This window comes from Dipodomys merriami, unplaced genomic scaffold (assembly GCF_024711535.1).
Source record: "Dipodomys merriami isolate MVZ:Mamm:240054 unplaced genomic scaffold, mDipMer1.0.p SCAF_818, whole genome shotgun sequence".
NCBI lineage: Eukaryota > Metazoa > Chordata > Mammalia > Rodentia > Heteromyidae > Dipodomys > Dipodomys merriami.
Window position 1 is genome coordinate 173626 of NW_027206422.1, and position 11375 is coordinate 185000.

The window sequence follows — 11375 nt, forward strand, 5'->3', positions numbered from 1 at the left end:
TTAACCCTCAAGAACTCTACATTTGCCAGTCAGCTGTCACTCATACCTGTCATCCTAGCTACTAAAGGGAAGCAGGTGCTTGTGTTGTTCAAAAATAGTAATGTTGGAAGTGGCGCTGTAGCTCAAGTGGTAGAGCGCTCGCCTTGAGCTGAAGGGCTAAGGGACAGCGCCCAGGCCCAGAGTTCAAGCCCCACGGCCGACAAAAAAAAAAAAAAAAAAAGTAATGTTACAAAGATAAGGAAAAGCCGAGAAATTATTATAGACTAAAGGAGATCAAGTATACACAACTATATATAATTCATGATTATGTACTGGTATTAGTACTGGAGAAAAAAAATGACAGGGACAGAATTGAGCCAATTGGCAAGACTGAAATATAGACAAAGATTAAGCAAAAGTATGGCATTGTGATTAATTTACTGAAGCCGGTAATTACTGTGGCTATGTAATAACGGGACATTTTTATCCTGAGGAGAGCAAGATTAAAATATGTAGGAATAGAGGACTATGATATATACAAGTTAATCTCAAATGTATGTCCACAAAGAGAACATACACACAAATAAGTGATTAAGCGAATGAAGGAAAATGTTAACTATAGTGAATTTTCATAAAAAGCACACAAATACTGTTTATATTCTTTTTATGACTTTTCTTCAATTTGACCATTTTTAAACAATACTAGATTGAATAGTGAAGAGATGCACTTGAACTGCAGAAGATGAGTTTCCGACGAGTGTTCTATGAGGGTTTCATGGAGAATGCAAATATTAGGGGATAAGAATAAAAGATCAAGTGTTACCATATGAAAAATTATGGAAATCCAAACATTCAGACTATAACAATAAAGTACCAAGAGTAAGTTCACAGACAGAAAATAACTCAGGACTACTGTGGGTTGAGGGAAGGCAAGAGGCATGAATGGCTTAATGGCCCAAAATTTTTGTTGAGGATGATGGATATGTTTGGGACAAGATAAAGGTGATGGTTCTACAATACTGGAAATGTAATGAAAGTCACTGAATTGTGGTTATAATAATAAATTTATTACTATTCCCCTATAAAGAAAAACAATCATCCCATTTTAGAGGCTACTGTTTCCAGGAAACTCTCTGACATTATATACTCACAGGAAACTGTACTCTTTCTTTCTTACATTCATATATTTATTGTTTTTTTTTTTTTTTTAGGTAAAACCCTGCTAGCACAGGCCAGCCTGGAACTTGCAATTCTGCTACTTTGTTGCTTGAGGAATGTCTTTCTTCTACCCAAGACATTCCATAACAAAATTTATTTTCTAATAACAACAACAACCAAAAAGATCAAGTATTAAGGTCCTTACCCTAGGACTTAGGAGCAAACAGGACATCCTGATTATATCAGTTCCCTCTGTCCAGAGTGCATTGTGTGCCTGGGGCTTACTGGTTTACAGAATGTCTCCTGAGCCTGGGAAAGACAGGCATAAAAGGAAAAAGCATCCCAAGTCCTGTGCATGAGCAGGCAATGGAATATATGTTGTATTAAATATTTCTTTGGATATAGAACCTCCCTGCCCACTCTGACCTTGGATATGCACATAGTTCACAAGTCACCAAGAAAGAGCAAGGCTTTTGCTCTTACTTCCATATTGTAAATGGTTACTATCTCAGTTTTTATTCACTGAAGTGTCACAAATAAATGAATCACAATCACCAAGAAGTAATAACTTACCCTGGCCAGTTTGTCTGGTTTGCAGGAGATGTGTTGGGAAAAACATCTCTGTTATCTCTTCAGAAAAATCTTCATCCCCTGAAAAAAACAAAGTTTTACATGAAAAACATTCCAGAAAAACTGCTGAGGATCACAAGAAAGGTGAGAAGGAAGAGGAGTGAAGGCAGCAGAAGTATGCATAACAATTTAATGAGCATGGAATATGAGTGCTTATAGAATTTTTTCCTTTCCTTCTCAAGTTTTTATGATGCATTGTTATCATTATCCATTCTTTCACTATTAAACTTAAATGTCCAATTAAGACAAACATTTCTGAGACTTTTCTTCCACCACTGGTTAAGCTGAAGCTACAGGCGTTAGGGATAATAATAATCACTCGGCCTTCTGAGATTTCTGGGCAGACTTTGTGGCCTTGCCAGCTCCAGCAGACTTCTTGTCCACATCTTTGATGCCACACACAGCAACTGTCTCCTATCACAAACAGCAAGATGACCCAAAGGAGGATAGTCAGAGAAGCTCTCCACATACACAAGGCTTGCTGGAACCATATGAACCATGACAGCATCACTAGACTTCAGGAATTTAGGACTAGCTTCCAACTTCTTACACGATCTCTTTTCAAGTTTCTCTTTCCAGTCAGTAAACTTGCAAGCAATTTACGCTGAATGACAATCCAGGACAGAGGCATATTTAGCACTGATTTGGCCTGGATGCTTCAGGAAGGTCACCTGAGCAGTGAATCTAAATGTTTCCTTGGGTGAATCATTCTTGTTGTCATCACCCACGTTGCCACCCCAAACATCTTTGGGTGACATGCTTATAGAATTTTTTTGTGCATAGTATGTCGATAGATGTTCTTAATGGGCTTATAAGAGAGGTGGGCATTATCACACTTTGGCAATAAAGATAATGAAGGCTGGAAGAGGTCAAGAATTTCCACAAGATTTCTTAGCAAAGGTTAGGAGTTAAACCTTGGCCTCCACTCTCAATGCTCTTTGCGTCACATTACAGAAGAATGAATGGAGAGTATGAAGCAGATATTGTATAAAGTAAATGGAATTCAGGGCTGGGAATGTGGCTTAGTAGTAGAGTGTTTGCCTAGCATGCATGAAGCCCTGAGTTTGATTCCTCAGTACCACACAAACAGAAAGAGACAGAAGTGACCCTGTGGCACAAATGGTAGAGCACTAGCCTTCAGCACAAAGAGGCTCAGGGACAGAACCCAGGCCCTGAGTTCAAGCCCCAGAACGAGAAAAAAAGAAAAGAAAAAGAATTTAAAAAATGGAATTCAAGTTATGGGAAGAGTTTCAGGCAGAGAAAATGAGTGCCAAGATTAGGTGGTGAAAGCATAGCAGGAAGTTTAGTATGATCACAGCATTTAATGTAAACAAAGGAAAAAAGCAACAAAGTAGGATCCAGCAAAGACTGGGCCTTTACACCCTGGTAAGATTTCAAAGTTTCTAACAAAGAGATGAGGAACCACTGAATGATGTTTAGAACAGAGACAAGTAAGATCAAATTTAAATCAAAGGAAGATCATTTTAGTGGCTGAGTAGAGAACTGATCAGCACTAATCTAGGAACAAAAAAGGAAGTAAAATTGAGGGAATAATCCATGATTCAAGTGAGCAAGGTGATGTTTAAATCAGCGGGAGAAAGGATTAATGTTGGAAGGGTGCTAAGGAAAATGTTATCTTGATGATGGGAAAACAGAACACCTCACTGAAGAAACATGTAAACATATGGGTAAGTCAAGAGCAAACTGTAATCAAGACAGCCAAACATACTGTCAGGAAATATTCCTTCTCTCTTTACACACCTAAATCCTATCCATTAACTCACTTTGAGACCAGCCTAAGGTTTTAGCCTTTAGAATCTATATATTTCTTAATCAGCAGTGTATAGCTTCAAGGGCAAATTGTTACTGCTTTATCTGACCATTGTCCCCAAAATTTCCCGCGATTGGCGGGAAGAATGTATCATAGCTCATTTGTGCCTCTCCCTTGGCATTTAAGAGAAAGAATTAAAATGACTTAGCAATCCCAAGTATAAGATGGATTGTGAAGGTGATCTCATTAATACCATCCTTACCAATGTAACTCATTTAAGCAACATTTAACTATATCCTAATATGAATAAAAATCTAAAACCTGACTCGTAGGGTCATCCAACTAAATCCTACTGGGTGCAAGAAATTAATCTGAAAACATAATGACATACCTATATCACAAAATATTGACAAAATGATCCAATAGCATGCAGAATTTTTTTCACTTATATTTATCTCATTCTGTTCTAAAAAATTATTTAGTGTATACTTAAAATGTAAATAATATTCCAATATATACATTTAATTTACAATGTTCAGATATACAATGTATTATGTTTGAGTGTTAATAAACTTATTTTTTGGTAAGTGTTGTGAACAAAATGAGGCAGGTCACTGCTGTGGCTCATGCCTGTAAACCTAGCTATTTGGGAAGTTGAGAATGGAGGATTATAATTTGAGGTCAGCCTTGGCAGCACAGTTTGTGAGATCCCTTCTCAGCCATAGCCTGTTACATTAGTATGTGCTCATCCTCCAACACTAATGTGAGAGTCCAAAATTAAGAGGATTTCAGTTCCAGCCCAGCCTGGGCAGAAAATTTTAGGAGATTCCATCTCAACAGAGAGGCTGGACACAGTGGCAAGTGTCTGTGATTCTAACAATGAAAGGAAGACTGAAATCGGTAATTGTAGTTCAGGCATGTATCCAGGCAGGAAACCATACTCTCCCTGAAAACAGTCAAGGGAAAGCAGGGCCCAAGGCATGGCTCTGTGGTAGAGTGTCTGCTTACTAAGTTTGAGTGAGCTGAGCTCAAACCCCAGTACCATCATAACAAAGGAAAACAATGGTGGAAGATCACTACCAAATACTTTCCACAGAATTAAGTATATATTGGGCAGGAGTGTGGCCCAATATTAGGTAGGGGTATAACTCCATGGTAGAGTACTTGCCAGAGGCTTGGTGACTGGCATTGAGATGAGGAGAAGTTGCATCAAAAGTATGTAGGATGGTGCTGGTGGCTCACGACAATAATCAGCTACTCAGGAGGCTGAGACCTGGAGGATGGACGTTTAAAGCCAGCCAGGCAGAAAATTCTGTTTAGATCTATCTCGACTTAGCAAGAAAAAGACAGACTGGTGTCGTGGTTCAGATTAGTAAGACATCAGCTGAGTTCAAGCTGTGGTCCTGGCACCAAAAACAACAATAACAAAATAAATAAATAAAGGAATAAAGTGTGGGCTTTGGAGGGACTTTGGAGAAAGGCAGGACTCTCCCAAAATCGGAAGACATATTCTTAGGCAAAGGGATGGCAAGGACCAAGAATGCTGATAGAAAAAGATGACCAACACTACCACAACAGCAGGTTCCTACCTTTATCCCCGTCAGCTACTTCCATTTTTTCAGTACTTCATTGAGATATCATTAAATGCCAACATCACTGCTGAATTCTCAACAAATATCACTGAGGAGGGCTGGCAAAGAGTGAGAGGAGTTGGGCAGGAGTCTCTTTTCAGAGTCATTTCTGGTGAACATATTAGACAAAAATCCAACTGTTTAGAAAATCCCTCAGAGTCCTCTGAATGGTATTTAAAGTTCAAGATTCCCATTCCTACACCAAACAGATGCTGATTACATGAACAAATGCAGTTAATTGCAGAAAAAATTTTATAAATAACACAACTGTCATATTGAGGAGTAATTAGAAAGAATGCAACTATCTAAACACATCACAATGGCTTTATGTGTTTCCTAAGTTAAGACTTCTAAAAAGCAGATTTTTTAATCTATTATATCTTTGGAATCATTAAAATAATTACCATCGCTTGCTTATGACTATTATGCCACTTATTGAATACATTATTTCATTTTTGTTTTGTTTTGTTTTGTTTTTGCCAGTCTTGGGGTCTGAACTCTGGGCCTGGGCACTGTCTCTCAGCTCTTCAGCTCTTCAGCTCAAGGCTAGTGCTCTACCACTTGAGCCACAGTGCCACTTCTGGCTTTTTCTGCTTATGTGGTACTGAGGAATCGAACCCAAGGCCTCATGCATGCAAGGCAAGCACTCTACCACTGAGACACCTTCCCAGCCTCTGAATAAAGTATTTAATTTAGTACTTATTTTAACAACCTGTAAGGAATTAGATTGGGTTACCTTACAGATGAGAAAAGAGTTCAGGATCGCAGGTCACATGGCTTTAGTAAAAGACAGATCTTCATTTTGACTCAGTGGATAACTCCAAAGCCCATCATAGTTAACTGCCATCTCAATACTTATGTTCAAAAAATCTTTTTTCCTTTTTTTGTGCAAGTCCTAGGGCATGAACTCAGGGCGTGGGTGCTGTCCCTGAGCTTCTTCAGCTCAAATCTAACACTCTATCACTTGAGCTACAGCTCCACTTTGGGCTTTTGATAGTTACCTGGGGATCAGAGTCTCACAGACTTTGCTGGTGAGCTGGCTTTAAACCCAGATCCGGCGTCTCAGTTTCCTGAGTATCTAGGTTTACAGGTGTGAGCCACCAGTACCTGGTCAGAAAACATTTTATAAAAAGGAATCAAGCTTTTACATAGACTAAGGAATCATTTATTAGTAAGATGTTATACAATTGTCTAGTCTGACAACAAACAAAAAAGAAAATGTCCCAGTCTGCATAAAATCCATACTAAAGGAGTAAGAAAAGTTTCTCACTGAGAAATATTCGCTTTGTAGAAAACTTGAAGACTAGTTATTTTACAGTTGATGAGAAATAGAAAAAAATCAAATGAGGTTTAGAGATATTAGTGGCAAGCACACTGACAGTTCAAAGAAGTAAAACAGAGAGCCATCTTTAAAAGCACTGACATGTGGAAAATTTTAATTTGGCAGCTCTCAAACTTGCTAGTCTCAGGACCTCCTAATACTCTTAAATTTTGAGAGCTCCCAAAGAGCTAATTAAACAGGTAAGGTGGCTCAGTGGTAGAGTGCTTGCCTTGCATGCATGAGGTCCTGGGTTCGATTCCTCAGCACCACATAAGTAGAAAAAGCCAGAGGTGGCACTGTGGCTCAAGTGATAGAGCGCTAGCCTTGAGCTGAAGAGCTGAGGGACAGTGCCCAGACCCAGAGTTTAGGCCCCAGAACTGACAAAAAAAAATGTAAGTAGAGCCAGGAACTGGTGGCTCTCACCAGTAATCCTAGCTACACACTCAGGAGACTGAGATCTATAGATTGCTATTAAAAGGTAGCTGGAGCAGGAAAGTCAATGAGATTCTTATCTCCAATAAACTACTCAGAAAACAAAACAAATCAAAACAAAACAAACCCAGAAGTACAACTATAACTCAAGTGGTAGAGTGCAGCTCAGAATCAATGCCTAAGTGCTGAATTCAAGCCCCAGGACTGGCACAAAAATAAATAAATTAAATAAAAAATAGGGTATACACATGCATTCGCATGTGCATGCACACACACGAGAGAAACAGACAGATATATTAAAAAGTAGAACTCAGCTAATGAGCAAAGCATCAGGTATTGAGTCCTAGTTTCACAAGCCAAACAAAAGAAAATTTAGAACTCAAGTGCTTATGGTAGTTTTGTAAACTTAAGAACAAAAACACTGGGGATGGGAAGGTGGCTCAGTGGTAGAGTGTTTGTCTTGTATGCATGAGGCCTTGAGTTCAATTACTGAGCACCACATAAGCAGAAAAAGTTGTAAGTGGCGCTGTGGCTCAAGTGGTAGGACACTAGCACTGAGCTAAAGAGCTGAGGGTCAGCACCCAAGCCCAGAGTTCACTCCCCACAACTCACCAAAAAGAAAGAAAAAGAAAGAAAAGAAACACTACTTATTAATATACGCTTATTGAAAAAAACTGTATTTTCCAAAAAAGGTAAAATTTCAGCAGAATAGACCCATTGTTTTACATCTTTAATAAATCACTTCATCCTTTAGCCTAATGAAAGACACCTGTATTCTCTCATCTGTTTTTATACTGTCTGTTGGGTTATGTTGTTTCAAGTATATGCAGAAAATCTACCTTACAAAGTCACTTAGTTAGGAAAGGAAGAAGTATTTTAGTTGCCTTCTCAGATTATCAATAAAGCTAATGCTGGCATACTCCTTAATATTACACTAAAACTCAACTAGTGGTCATCTCTTAAAATTTAGTTGTAATGAGATACATAGCAATGAGCCTGAAGCTATACCATAAGATTTTCTGCTTGGATGTATTAAATTAAAATCAGTTAGTCTTTTCTTTTCTTTTGCCTGTACATGATTTGCTAACATCACACATTAAATAATGGGAAAATACTCACACTGAGTCACACAAATCTTCCAAATGCTGACCAACTGTCCTGAAATCAATGAATATAGCTGTTATTATCAACACAGATTTCATCAGCATAGTCTGTAAACAGCACTGGGAAGCTACAAAGCTCAACAGAGCAATAAATACATTCTATAAAATTGAAACAGTTTGAATGTGTATCATGACTCATACATCGTTGCTTTTCTTGTCGTAAAGGCTCATTTCATTCACTTTTAAGAAATGTTCACCAAATAAAATTCTAGTCTCTATGACCACTTGTATACTTCAGAGTGAAAATGTCATTCCATGGCAAAGTAAATAGTTCATTTAAACACTACAAAAGGGCTAGGCACTGGTGGCTCATGCTTGTAATCCAAGCTACTCAGGAAATTAAGATCTAAGGATCATGGTTCAAAGCCAGCTCAGGCAGAAAAGTCTGTGAGACTCTTATCTCCAATGAACTACTCAGAAGAAGCCAGAAGTGGTGCAGTGGTTCAAGTGGTAGAGCACTACCCATGAGAAAAAAAGCTTAGGGCAACATCCAAGCCCTGAGTTCAAATTCTAGGACCAGCTTAAAACTGAATTCATTGAATTCCACTTTCTTAAAATAGCCAATTAGCAGAGAATATGTCTTAGAAATATATCTAATTAAATGTTAAAATAAAACAACCCTTAAGATTCATTTGTCCAGAAATTACATTTTATACTAACTGCCACATTACCTTATTACTATAAAAAATGAGCAGTTTCAACATTCATATTTTCTAAGAGATACAGGCTTTAAATTGTGGAGGCAGGGAGGGGGAAGAGTGTCACTCATGTTTTAGGTACTACCACCTTTTCTGCCTCAATTCAAGATGGGATTAAGGATCCCACAAGTCACGAGGCACAGATGAAGTATCTAGAGATATAAAGAAACATCAGCCAAACTGAGGACAAACTCTGAAAAGAGCAATCTTTAACTGTACTCACTGGTATGAACAATATCAGTATGAGGGATGCTAAGAGGAGTCTGACAGGGGAAAAAAAAAAGAAGACATAAGCAAGAGGCTGATGTGTCTGAACACCTAGATGGGGGAAAGTTGCAAAAAGAATTCTACATGAAAATTCTCACTGCAAAAAAGAGAGAGATGCAGGGTACCAGTGGCTATCCTTGTCAGACTGCTACTCAGGCAGCTGAGATCTGGGGATCATAGTTGGAAGCCAGCCTAGGAAGAAAACTCCATGAGACTCCTATCTCTAATCACAAAAAAAACTGGAAGTAGAGGTGTGGCTCAAGTCCTTAAAGGTCTAACTTCAAGCAAAGAAGGTCAGGGACAGCAAGCAGACCTTGAGTTCAAGCCCCAGGACCAGCACAGGCATTGTGCATGCACACACACAAACACACAAATTACTCTAGTAATAATAAATAATCTAGTAATAATAATAATATTAATAATAATAATAAATACCGCAGTAATAATAAAGACTCTAGTAATAATAAATACATTGCATCTTCCCACTCTGATTATGAATTTTCATATTACCTTTTTTCTCTTCTTTTTCTTCCTCACAAAATTCTGCTAGGGAAAATGCTTCTGAGTTGTTCTAATTCAAATATTAGAGCCTCTAATTCTTCTCCACTCAGAGAATTAAGGAAAGATTTCACCTGAATGAAAATAATAAAATATTGTGTAAATATTAATGAAAAAATCTCATAAGGAGGAAAGACTGAAGAGCTCATGCCAGCACAGCTCTGTGTGTGTGTGTGTGTGTGTGTGTGTGTGTGTGTGTGTGTGTATGTGTGTGTGTGTGTGTTTGTGTTGGTCCTAGGGCTTGAACTCAAGGCCTGGTTTTTTTTTTAATTTTATTTTATTTTATTTGTGAACATACTGTACAGAGGAGTTACAGTTACATGGGCAGGATAATGCATACATTTCTTACCAAGAATTGCAGCCTCCTCCTTTGTTTACCCTTCACATCCCTTCCCAGCCTCACCGCTCCCCCCAATCCCAATCCTTCTCCTTCCCCCCCCCTTCCCCCACCTCCCTGCACCAATGTTGTAAAACTCGTTTTGAACATGACAACTTGTACTTCTCATTGTTGCAACAGGTCCACCTGTATCCTTAAACAACTGGTTTTCCCCCATCTCCTACACAAGTTATACTGACATCAAATATAGTGAAAGTAGGGGTTATATTGTGGGGGAGGTACATACAAACCAACAAAGGGATAATCTTATAAATGCATTAGAAACACATGCATGAAAGAAAAAAACATTAAAATACACATCTAAGGGTTCATTTTCCTGACATCACATTATCTGACCTTTTCCGCTTGACTCATACATATACTAGATATTACAAATAAGGGAAACCTTGGGACCTATGTTTGTTTGGGCCTGGCTTACTTCACTTAATATAATGTTTTCCAAGTTTTTCCATTTCCAAACAAATGGGGCAATGTCATTCTTTCTGATGGAGGCCTAGAATTCCATTGTTTATATATACCACATTTTTTTTTTAAATTGTATTTTATTTTATTTGAGAACATACTGTACAAAGGGGCTACAATTGCATGGGCAGGATAATGGATACATTTCTTACCAAGCATTGCAGCCTCCTCCTTTGTTTACCCTTCACTTCCCTTCCCCGCCTCCCCCCTCCCCCAACCCAATTTTACCCCCCTCCCCCCACCCAATTATACCCCCCTCCCCCCCCCCACACCGGCATTGTAAAGCTTGTTTTGACATGACATTTTGTACTTCTCATTGTTGCAACAGGTCCACCTGAATCCTTAAACGACTTGTTTGTCCCCATCTACTCCACATGTTATACTGACATCAAATATAGTGAAAACGGGGGTTACACTGTGAGGGAGGGACATACAAAGCAACAAAGAAATAATCTTATAAATGCATTAGAAATACATGCATGAAAGAAACGAAAACATTAAAATACATATTTAAGGGTTCATTTTCCTAGCATCACATTATCTGACCTTTTCCGCTTGACTCATACCTATACTAGATATTGCAAATAAGGGAAACCATGGGACCTATGCTTCTTTGGGCCTGGCTTACTTCACTTAATATAATTTTTTCCAAACCTTTCCATTTCCTAACAAATGGGGAAATGTCATTCTTTCTGATGGAGGCATAGAATTCCATTGTGATATATACCACATTTTTTTGATCCATTCATCTACTGAGGGGCATCTGGGTTGGTTCCATATCTTAGCTATGGTAAATAATGCTGCAATAAACATAGTTGTGCTGGTAGCTTTAGTGTGGTCTTGTTTGTAAACATTTGGGTAAATGCCCAAAAGTGGGATTGCTGGGTCATCGGGGAGTTCTATGTGAA

General features: G+C 38.4%; 1 long non-coding RNA gene across 2 annotated transcripts in view; it reads right to left on the reverse strand.

Annotated features, from left to right (window-relative positions):
- LOC138819773 (uncharacterized) overlaps positions 1–11375 on the reverse strand; it is a 38179-nt gene that overhangs the window by 23591 nt on the left and 3213 nt on the right. For both annotated transcript variants that reach the window (XR_011369624.1, XR_011369625.1), the window contains exons 2-3: positions 8042–8080; positions 5128–5278 (exon numbers count right to left, since the gene is read on the reverse strand). This is a non-coding gene — a long non-coding RNA (uncharacterized lncRNA). The remainder of the gene's footprint in view (positions 1–5127; positions 5279–8041; positions 8081–11375) is intronic.